This window comes from Galeopterus variegatus, unplaced genomic scaffold (genome assembly GCF_000696425.1).
Source record: "Galeopterus variegatus unplaced genomic scaffold, G_variegatus-3.0.2 Scaffold4080, whole genome shotgun sequence".
Taxonomy (NCBI): Eukaryota; Metazoa; Chordata; class Mammalia; order Dermoptera; family Cynocephalidae; genus Galeopterus; species Galeopterus variegatus.
Genome location: NW_007730191.1, coordinates 54,407 through 65,823, shown reverse-complemented (window position 1 = coordinate 65,823; position 11,417 = coordinate 54,407). Strand labels below are relative to the sequence as shown.

The following is an 11,417-nucleotide window of genomic DNA, read 5'->3' as shown; positions in this document are numbered from 1 at the left end:
TATGAAATAGAAATACAGCAAATATGGGACTCCTTCAAGTGAAATAACTTCTGCATAATAGGCATACCCAAAGCAGAAGAAAAAGGAAGAGATGTAGAAAGCATATTTAAGAAAATAATGGCTGAAGATTTCCCACGTATGGAGAAAGATGACAGCATCCAGGTACAGGAAACCCAGAGGTCTCCAATCAAATAAAAATAAATTTTTAAAAAGAAGTTTATAGCAATAAATGCCAAAAAAATGAAAAATGACTTCCAATAATCAATCTAACATTACACCTCAAGGAACTAGAAAAAACCCCAACAAACCAAACCCCCAATCAGTAAAAGGAGAGAAATAAGAAAGATCGGAGCAGAAATAAATGAATTAGAAATTTAAAAAACAATACAAAAGATTGATGAAACAGAGTTGGTTTTCTTAAAATGTAAACAAAATCAATAAACCTTTAGCTACTAACAAAGAAAAAAAGAAAAATACTCAAATAAATATAATAAGAAATGAGAAAGGAGACATTACAACTGATAATACAGAAATACAAAGGATCATAAGGGACTACTACAAACAACTACAAGCAAACAAACTGGAAAGCCTAGAAGAAATGGATAAATTCCTGGACATGGACAATTTACCAAAGTTGAATCATGAAGAACTAGAAAACATAAATAGACCAATAATGACTAATGAAATTGAAGCAGTAATAATGAGTCTCCCAACAAAGAAAACCCCAGGACTAGATGGCTTTACTGCTGAATTCTGCCAAACGTTTAAAGAAAAACAAATACCAATTTTTCTCAAACTCTTCCAAAAAATTTGAAGAGGAGGGAATACTTCCAAACTCATTTTACAAGGCCAATATTAACCTTATAACACAACCAGAAAAAGAAAACTATAGACCAATATCCATAATGAATACAGATGTGAAGGTCCTCAACAAAACACTGTCAAGCAGAATCCAACAACAAGTTAAAAAGATCATTCACCATAATCAAATGGGATTCATTCCAGGGATGCAAAGATGGTTTAACATATGTAAATCAATATATGTGGTACATCACATCAAGAGAATGAAGGAAAAATCTACGATCATTTCAGCAGATGCCGAAAAAGCATTTGATGAAATCTAATACCACTTCATGATAAAAAAAATTTAAAAAAAACCACACTTAATAAATTAGGTATAGAAGGAATATACCTCAACACAATAAGGGCTGTATACAACAAAGCCACAGCTAATATCATACTGAATGGACAAAAATTACAGACTTTTCCTCCAAGATCTGGAACACAACAAGGATGCCCACTTACCCTACTCTTATTCAACATTACACTGGAAGTTCTAGACAGAGCAATAAGGCAAGAGAAAGCAATAAAGTGCATCCAAATCAGAAAGGATGAAATCAAACTATCCCTATTTGCAGATGACATGATCATGTACAGAAAAAACCCTAAAGGCTCTACCAAAAAATTACTAGAACTAACAAATGAATTCACTATAGTGACAGGATACAAAATCAGCACACAAAAATCAATAGCCTTCCTATACACCAATAACAAAATAGTTGAAAAAGAAATCAAGAAAGTAATTCCATTCATAATACCTACCAAAAAATAATGAAATACCTAGGAGTAAATTTAACAAAGAAGATGAAAGACCTCTACAATAAAAACTATAAAACATTGGTGAAAAAAACTGAAGAGGACACAAATAAATAGAAAGATATCCCATGTTCATGGATCTAAAGAATTAACATTACCAAAATGTCCATATTACACAAAAAATTACACATTAAATGCAATCCCTATCAAAATACTAACGATATTTTTCACATAAATAGAAAAAATCTTAAATTTTTTATGGAACCACAAAAGACTCCATATAGCTAAAGCAATCTTGAACAAAAAGAACGAAGTTGGAGGCATCACACTTCTTGATTTCACAATAAAATATAAAGCAGTAGTGACCAAAACAGCATGGTACTGGCATAAAAATAGAAAAATTAGACCAATGGAACAGAATAGAGAACCCCAAAGTAAACCCATGCACTTACAGCCAACTGATTTTCAACAAAGGTGCCAAGAATATACAGTGGGGAAAGGACAGCTTCTTCAATGAGTGGTGCTGGGAGAACTGGGTATCCACATATGGAATATTGAAACTAGATGCTTGTCTCTCACCATAGACAAAACTTAAATCAAAATGGGTTAAAGACAGACATTTAAGACCTCAAATTATGAAACTACTAAAAGAAAACATAGGGGAAATGCTACATAAAATGCGAGTGGGCAGCACTTTTTTGAATGGGACTAGTAAAGCACAAGCAACTAAACAAAACATACACAAATGGTACTATACCAAACTATAAAGATTCTGCATGGCCATGGCACACTGTCAACAAAGTGAAGAGAAAATCTACAGAATGGAAGAAAGTGTTTGCAAACTACACATTAGACAAGGGGCTAATATCTAGAATATATGGGAACTCAAACACTCAACAGCAAAAAAACAAATAACCTGATTAAAATATGGACAAAGGGCCTGAACAGACATTTCTCAAAAGACATACAAATGGCCAAGAAGCACATGAAAAAATGCTCAACATCACTAATCATCAGGGAGATGCAAATCAAAATTACAATGAGATATCATCTCACCCAAGTTAGAATGGCTATTATCAAAAAGACGGAAAATAACAAACGCTGGCAAGGATGCAGAGAAAAGAGAACCCTCCTACAGTGTTGTTGGGAATGTAAATTGGTACAGATATTGTGGCAAACAGTAAGGAGGATCCTCAGAGAACTAGAAATAGATCTATCTTACAGTCCAGTTATCCTACTACTGGGTATATACCCAAGGGAAATGAAATCAATATATCAAAAAACACCTGCACTTCCATGTTCGTCACAATGCTATTCACAATCACCAGGAGATGAAATCAACCTAAATGCCCATCAATGGATGAATGGATTAAAAGAAAAAAACTGTGGTATATATATTCAATGGAATACTATTCAGCTATAAAAATTAATGATATTTTATCATTTGCAGCAACATGGATGGAACTGAAAATCATCATGTTAAATGAAGTAAGTCAGGCATAGAAAGACAAATATTGCATGGTCACACTCATATGTGGAACATAAAGACAAAAAAAAATGGTTCTCATAGAAGAAGAGAGTAGAATAATGGTTACCAGATGCTGGGAGGGGAAGAAAAGGGATAGACTAACAGATACAAAACTATGCTATCTACCCTAAATGAATCACTGTGCATGTTTTGAAGCAATGCACTGTATCCCACAAAGATAAATATAAATAAAATTGAAAAAATAAAATAAAATAAAAGATAATACTAAACTTTCCATGAACCTTTTAAAGTACCCTCATACTTATATTGGATAAAAGAGACTTTAAATCAAAATTATAAAAAGAGACAAAGAAAGGCATTATATAATAATAAAGGGATTAATTCAGCAAGAGGATACAACAATTTTAAATATATATACACCAAACATCAGAGCACCCAGATATATAAAACAAGTATTATTGGATCTAAAGGGAGAGAGAGACCCCAATATAATAATAGTTGGGGTTTTTAACACCCTTCTCTCAGTCTTGGACAGATCTTCTAGACAGAAAATCAGCAAAGAAACATTGCATTTAAACTGCACCATAGACCAAATGCATCTAACAGACATTTACTGAACATCCAACTTCAGAATACACTTCTACTCATCAGCACATGGAACATTCTCCAGGATAAACCACATGTTAGGCCACAAGTCAAGTGTCAACAAGTTTTAAAAAATGAAATCTTATCAAGTATCTTTTCAGACCACAATGGAATAAAACTAGAAACCAATAACAAGAGAAACTTTGGAAACTGTACAAATACATGGCAATTAAACAACATGCTCCTGAACCATTGGTTCAATGAAGTTATTAAGAAGGAAGGATGTGCGACATCAGAGTTACCATGAACAGCTATATGCTCAGGCAGGGCTGCCCAGGAGCTGCGGGACAAGCACCTGAGCCCCTCTGGGCAGCTTCTACCCTGAATTCCCCCATGGTGGACAGCAATATGGCAGCAAACTACACCGTGGTGGTGGTTATGGGGGTCCTGCCCCTGGAAGCCCTAATGGACCACCAGCTGGTGGAGAGCCCTATGGACACTTCAACCCTGGGTGGCTCCCCTCAGTAACTCTGGTAGAACCATATGGCTGTGCAGTGCCAGAGGGCCCCTATAATCAACCACCTCTAAATTCCTATGGTGCCTAGCAGCCCAGGCCTTATAGACAGGATGGTGCTCCCCCCAGTGTGGATCCTGAAGCCTGGTCCTGGTTCAAGTCAGTGGACTCTGATAACAGTGGCTACATCTTCATCAAGGAGCTGAAGCAGGCTCTGGTCAACTCCAACTGGTCCTCATTCAATGATGAGACATTCCTCATGATAATAAACATGTTTGACAAGACCAAGTCAGGCTACACCAGTGTCTATGGTTTCTTAGCCCTGTGTAAATTTATCCAGCAGTGGAAGAACCTTCTAGCTCTATGACTTGGACTTCACAGACTCCATTAGCTATACAGGGCTGCAGTAGGCTCTGTCCCAAATAGGCTATCACCTGAGACCCTGGTTCACCCATGTCCTGGTCTCCCACTATTGCCCATCCTCTGCTAACCCTGCCATGCAGCTCAACTGTTTCACCCAGGTGTGCACCCAGTAGCAAATGCTGACTGAGGCCTTCCAAGAGAAGGACACAACTGTATAGGGCAACATTTAGCTTAGCTTCAAGGACTTCACCACCATGACAGATTTTCAGATGCTATGACCCAGCCCATCTGTAGAGAATGGAGCACACCAGGGACCTTTTCTGGCTCCTTGGAGTGGCAGAAGTATGTGGGCCTCTCTTTTTTCCTGCATGTACTAGAAAAACAGTCTCCTTTGCTTGATGCAACACTGTTCCCAAAGAGGGTTGGGACTCCTATATCATAGCCACCAAATAGTGAGGACCTGGGCTAAAGCCACACAGGTAAGGGCCTGACCTAAGAGAGGACTGAAAGTTGAATACCTTAACAGCCCTGAGAAATTGAGTGACAGAGCCTTGCACCAGGATCAGGAAATTCGAGTCATTGCAAAGGAGCTAGTGTACAGTCAGTTGGGTTGTAGCCTTTAGCTTTCCCTTTTACAATCCGACACCAGTTGTAAATGTTCACCAGTGATTACCATTAGCACCTGTGTTCTCTCACCCAGGCCATCCTGTCACATGAGCGCAGTTTCTCCAAAGTGAGCCTAACCAAGCATGAGAAAGATTTGCCCATGGGACCAGTGGCTTGGGTTCCACCATGCCCACAAGTCCTTGTGTGTTAACTTTTAGGTTCCTGGGGGCTTTTCCCACTCAGGGAGCTCAGAAACTCTGCTCTCTGGGGATCTTTGGTCAGGCTACTGCCCCTGCTGCTTGGACCCCACACTTGCCTGAAATACTCTTCTTGACTTCGGTCCCAAGGGGACAGTTGTCACATCCCACTGCCAATGTTTTCTTTTTTTTTATTTGCAGTTTTTTTCATTTGGGGCCAAAAGTCCAGTGAAATTGTAAGAATCAGTAGAAGGATGAAACTCTTCAAAAAATTAAGAAGGAAATTAAAAAATTCCTTGAAACAAATGAAAAGAGAAACATAGTATACCTTAAGCTATGGGATACTGCAAAAGCAGTACTAAGAGGAAAATCTATAGCAATATGTGCTTAAATAAAAAAGTAGAAATATTTCAAGTAAACAACCTAATGTTGCACTTCAAGAAACTGAAAACACAAGAACAATCCAATCCCAAACTTAGTAGATGGGAAGAAATAATAAAGATCAGACCAGATCTAAATGAAATAGAGACCAAAAAAAAAAAAAAAAATACAAATGATTGATGAAATAAGAAGTTGTTTTTTTTTAAAGATAAGAAAAATTGACAAACCATGAGCTAGACTAACTAAGGAAAAAAGAGGGAAGACCCAAATAAATAAAATCAGAAATGAAGGAGGAGATATTACAACTCATACCACAGAAATACAAAGAATCATTAGAGACTACTATGAACAGCTATAGGCCAACAAATTGGAAAACCTGGAGTAAATGGTTAAATTTCTGGACACATACAAACTACCAATACTGAACCAAAAAGAAATAGAATAACTGAACAGACCAAAATTGAGCAATGAGGTTGAATCAGTAATCAGCATTAAACCAGCAAAGAAAAGCCCAGGATCAAATGTCTTCACTGCTGAATTCTACCACAAATTTCAAGAAGGATTAATACTAATTTTTCTGAAACTATTCCAAAAAATCTAAGAGGGAATTCTTCCAAACTCATTCTATGAGGCCAGCATCACTCTGATACCAAAATCAGACAAGGAAACAACAACAAAACTACAGGACAATATCACTGATGAACATAGATGCAAAAATTCTCAACAAAATACAAACAAACCTAATTCAACAGCATATCAGAAGGATTATACACCATGATCAAGTGGGATTTATCCTAGGGATGCAAAGATAGTTTAACATCTGCAAATCAATAAATGTGATACACCACATCAACAAAATTAAGGACAAAAACCCTATGATCATCTCAATAACTACAGAAAAAGGATTTGATAAAACTCAACATCCCTTCATGATTAAAAATCTCTGAACAAATTTGGTATAGAAGGAAAATATCTCAACACAATAAAGGCCATATATGACAAACCCACAGCTAACATCATAATGAAGAAGGAAAAGTTGAAAAACAGGCATGAGACAAGGATGCCCATTTTCACCACTCTTATTCCACATAGTACTTGAAATCCTAGCCAGAGCAATTAGGCAAGAGAGAGAAATAAAGGGCATCCAAATGAGAAAAGAAGTCAAGTTGTCCCCATTTGCAGATGAAATTATCTTATATATAGAAAAACCTAAAGATTCTACCAAAACACTCTTAGTCCTGATAAATTCAGTAAAGTTGCAGGATACAAAATCAACATACAAAAACCAGTAGCATTTCTATACAGCAATAACAAACTATCTCAAAAAGAAATAAAGCAATCCCATTTACAGTAGCTACAAAAAATAAAATAAAATTGTTACACTCTCTTTGTCACCTCTCTCCTACAGGTGATGGAGATGCAAAGGATTACTTCTCACTCTGAACAGTGAGAAGCCCTGAAAGGTTAATTTCCATGAACCCTCAAGAGAGAGGCATTCCTCCTTGGAAAATCAACACCAAACTGGGGATCTTTCTCAGTATTTATTCTCCAGGCCAGAAAGTTAAAGAAAAGGAACATAGGTGCAGTTATCGCTAAGTATAGTTTAACAATAGAAGCTGGTAACATTGGTGAAATAACAAAGTGACATTCCATAATGTAATTAGTAAAAAGTTAAGTCGGTCCACCAACAAAAGTTTGTTCTTAGTAAACACTTTCTTTCCATACAGCAATTTCCTTAGCATATTTACATAACAATCAAGTAACTTTCTTAACATATCAATCAGTAGGTTAACCTGCACCAAGGACATCTGTCCTTGAGCCAGCAATTTTGCTGTGTTACAATCTTTATCTACAACAGAGACTTTAGCCTAGGGAAATTTTCCTGTCTTTTGCAAGCTTAACATTTTATGTGTAATTTTAAAAAGTTAGGCTAAACCTGAAACTACAGGCCTTTGGAGGGTAGGCCCTGTGAAATACGTTTGCTTTATTAATGTTAGTGCTCTCTACATAAAATACCTAGGAATAAATCTAACCAAGAAAGTGAATGATCTCTACAATGAAAACTACAAAACACCGATGAAAGAAATTAAGGAGGACAGACACACAAAACGGAAAGACATCCAATGTTCATGGACTGGAAGAATTAATACTGTTAAAATGACCATATTACCTGAAGTGATCTATAGATTCAATGCAATCCCCACCAAATTACCAATTACTTTCTTCACAGAAATAGAAAATACAATCCTACAATTCCCATAGAACCACAAAAGACCCCAGATAGCCAAAGCAATCCTAAGCAAATCTGGAGGCATCACATGCCCTGACTTCAAAATATACCACAAAGCTATAGTCATCAAAACAACATGATACTGGCATTAAAAACACACACATGGACCAATGGAACAGAATACAAAACCTGAAATAAATCCACATGTCTACAGCCAGCTGATTTTTTACAAAGGTGCCACAAGAACACACACTGGGGAAAGAACAGCCTCTTCAATAAATGGTGCCAGGAAAACTGGATAGCCATATGTAGAAGAAAGAAAATAGACCCGTCTCTCATCATATACCAAAATCAACTCAAAGTGAATTAAAGACTTAACTTTAAATATAAAATTACTAGATGAAGATAAAGGAGAAACACTCTAAGACATTGTTCTGAGCAAAATTTTTATGGAGGACCTCTAAAGCACAGGAAACAAAAGCAAATCTAGACAAATGAGATTACATCAAACTAAAAAGTTTCTGTACAGCAAAGGAAACAATTAATGTAGTGAAGAGGCAACCAGCAGAATGAGGAAAAATATTTGCAAATTATTCATCCAATAATAGATTAATATCTAGAATATACAAGGAACCCAAACAACTCAATAGCAAAAAACAAATAATCTGATTTTAAAAAGGACAAATGACCTGAATAGACATTTCCCAAAAGAAGACATACAAGTGGACAATACATATATGAAAAAATGCTCAACATAACTAATCATCAGGGGAAATACAAATAAAAACTGCAATGAGATATCATCTCACCTGAGTTAGAATGGATAGTTATCAAAAAGACAAACAATAACAAATGCTGGCAAGGATGTGGAGAAAAGGGAACTCTTATTCACTGTGAATGTGAATGTAAATTAGTACAGCCATTATGGAAAACAGTATTGAGTTTCCTCAAAAAAACTAAAAATAAAACTACCATATGATCCAGCAATTCACTGCTGGGTATTTATCCAAAGGAAAGGAAATTAGCATACAGAAAAGATATCTGTGCATTTGTGTTCATTGCAGCACTATTCACAATAGCCAAGATATGGAAAAAACCTACGTGTATACTGATAGATGAACGGATAAAGAAAATATGGTATATATATATACACAATGGAATACTACTCAGCCATAAAAAAAAAAGGAAATCCTGTCATTTGCAGCAACAGGGATGAGCCTGGAAGACATTATGTTAAATGAAATAAGTCAGGCACAGAAAGATAAATACCACATGTTCTCACTCATATGTGGGAGAAAAAAAAAGTTGAGCACATTGAAGTAGAGAGTAGAATTGTGGTTAATAGAAGCTGGGAAGGGGAAGGGAAAGGGATATGGAGAGGCTGGTTAATGGATAGAAAGTTACAGCTAGATAGGAAAAATAAGTTCTGGTGGTCTACAGTAGTGCTAGGCATCTATAATTAACAATAATTTATTGCATGTTTTCAAATAGCTAGAAGAGAGGAACTCAAATGCTCTCATCACAAAGAAATGATACATTTTTGCTCTGATGGGCATTCTAAATAGCCTGATTTGAACATCACATATTGTATACGTGTATTGGATTAGAACTCTGTACCCCATAAATACATACAATTAGTATGTCAACTCAAAAATAGATACATTTATTTTAAAAATCCAGGTGGCCTTTGGTCAGCAGTGACTTTTTTTATTGCATCATAATTGACTATACATGTTTTGGGGGTTCAGTGTTGACATATGATGATCAAATCAATATTACTAGTATGTATATTGTTACAAATTGTACTTATTATCTTATGTCCCTTGTCCAATCTCTCCCTATCCCCCTCACCCTCACCCTCCCCACCAGTGATAACCCTACATTTCTTCTCTCTCTCTGAAAGAGTAATGATTATTGTGTTGATTTGTTGCCTAGATGATCTGTCCAATGCTGAGAGGTGTATTCAGGTCCCCCAATATCATCATAGAGCAGCTGCTCCTTTTGTCACTCTGGAATGGGCTTTGTGGACAGAGACATCCTCTTCTTTTCTTTGGTCTCTGCCAGTGACTCTCCTTGTGTCGATGCACTCCAGTAGCTGGTGGACCATCTGCATGGTGGTTGTGATGTCTAGCCACTTTCACGGCAGCCGTGGTTACCGTGATGGCTGTGGGGGGCCATCCACAGGGAGGTGATGTTTTTGGCATGCTCCTTGGCACTGGTGGTGCGCCTGGGTGTGGGAGGGGGTGTCTGGTCCCCAGATCCATACCCCAGGCCCCCATGCAGGGCCCTGAGGTGCTGGCAGTGTGCCTGGATGTGGGAGTTGGCCTACCCCAGGCAGACCTTGAGGCACTGGCAATGTGAGTGATTGTGGGTGGGGGTCCAGTCCCTGACTCCATGCCTCAGGTCCCCTGGTGGGCACCGAGGTGCTTGCAGTGTGTGGGCCGGAACTAATTTTTTGTCCTTTGCTTACTTCTAAAATGGGGGAAATCCTGTGGGAACCAGTACTTGAGCTCTGTGGTTGAGCTAAATTGCTGCTTTGCTAATGTTTCCTTAGGGAAGGCTTTTTGTGCAACTCAGGGTTTAATGGTTGACCTTACAGATACTTCTGGCTCTCCAGAGACCTGGTGCACCTGGGTTGTGTAGAAATTCTGATCTGGGCCTGAGTTTTGTCATCAAACTGCACCCCATGCAATTCTGCATTCCCTACGAGTCTCCTCTGAGCAGTCCTATGCTGATTGCGGGGACAGATCAGCTTTTCTTGCTGTGTCCCAGTGTTCTCCTGGTAGGCCTGTCTCCCCCACCACTGATGCTTCAAACACTTCCCATGGGATGGGCCCCGTGCCGGTCCCTTGCGATGACTCACTGACTTCTGAATGGCTCCCTTTTATCAGCTGTTCTGGTTCCTCACTCCTGCGTGGGTCCAGGGGAACACTATTAGTGGTCTTGCTGTCCTGGGGGCCACCAAGGCCCTCTTCTCCCCTGCCACCTCCAAGTAACTCCATCTGAGGGGCACAGCTATGGCTTCTGCTGGCTCCTGCTCCATGCACTCAGCAGCTCCAGCCTTAAAGTGGCCATGACCCAAAACGCTCTGAGCAGTTTTTTCTTTCTCTCATCATTGTTTCTCCCCTTTCATGAACTCTGTAGGTCTCTCCTCCTCTTCCCCTGAGCTCCAGCGGCCCCAGCTTGGATGATGTTACATTTTTATATTTATAAATTGGTTGATTTGTGGGAGACAGTGACGCTGGGGACCGTCTATTCTTCCATCTTGACTGGAATCTAGAGATGACTTTTTAGAAACAATACCAAAAGCATAATCCATTTAAGAAGACTTCATTAAAATCAAACATTTTCACTCTGAAAAAAAAAACTTTTAAGGGAATAAAAAGACAAGTAGTCACATACTGGGAGAAAATCTTTGCAAAACACATATCTGATAAAGGACTGGCATCTAAAATA

At 38.1% G+C, this 11,417-nt stretch overlaps 1 pseudogene; it reads left to right on the top strand.

Moving 5' to 3' along the window:
• The first annotated feature begins 3,973 nt into the window (after positions 1-3,973).
• On the top strand, positions 3,974-4,825 carry LOC103602276 (annotated as a pseudogene).
• Positions 4,826-11,417: the final 6,592 nt, after the last annotated feature.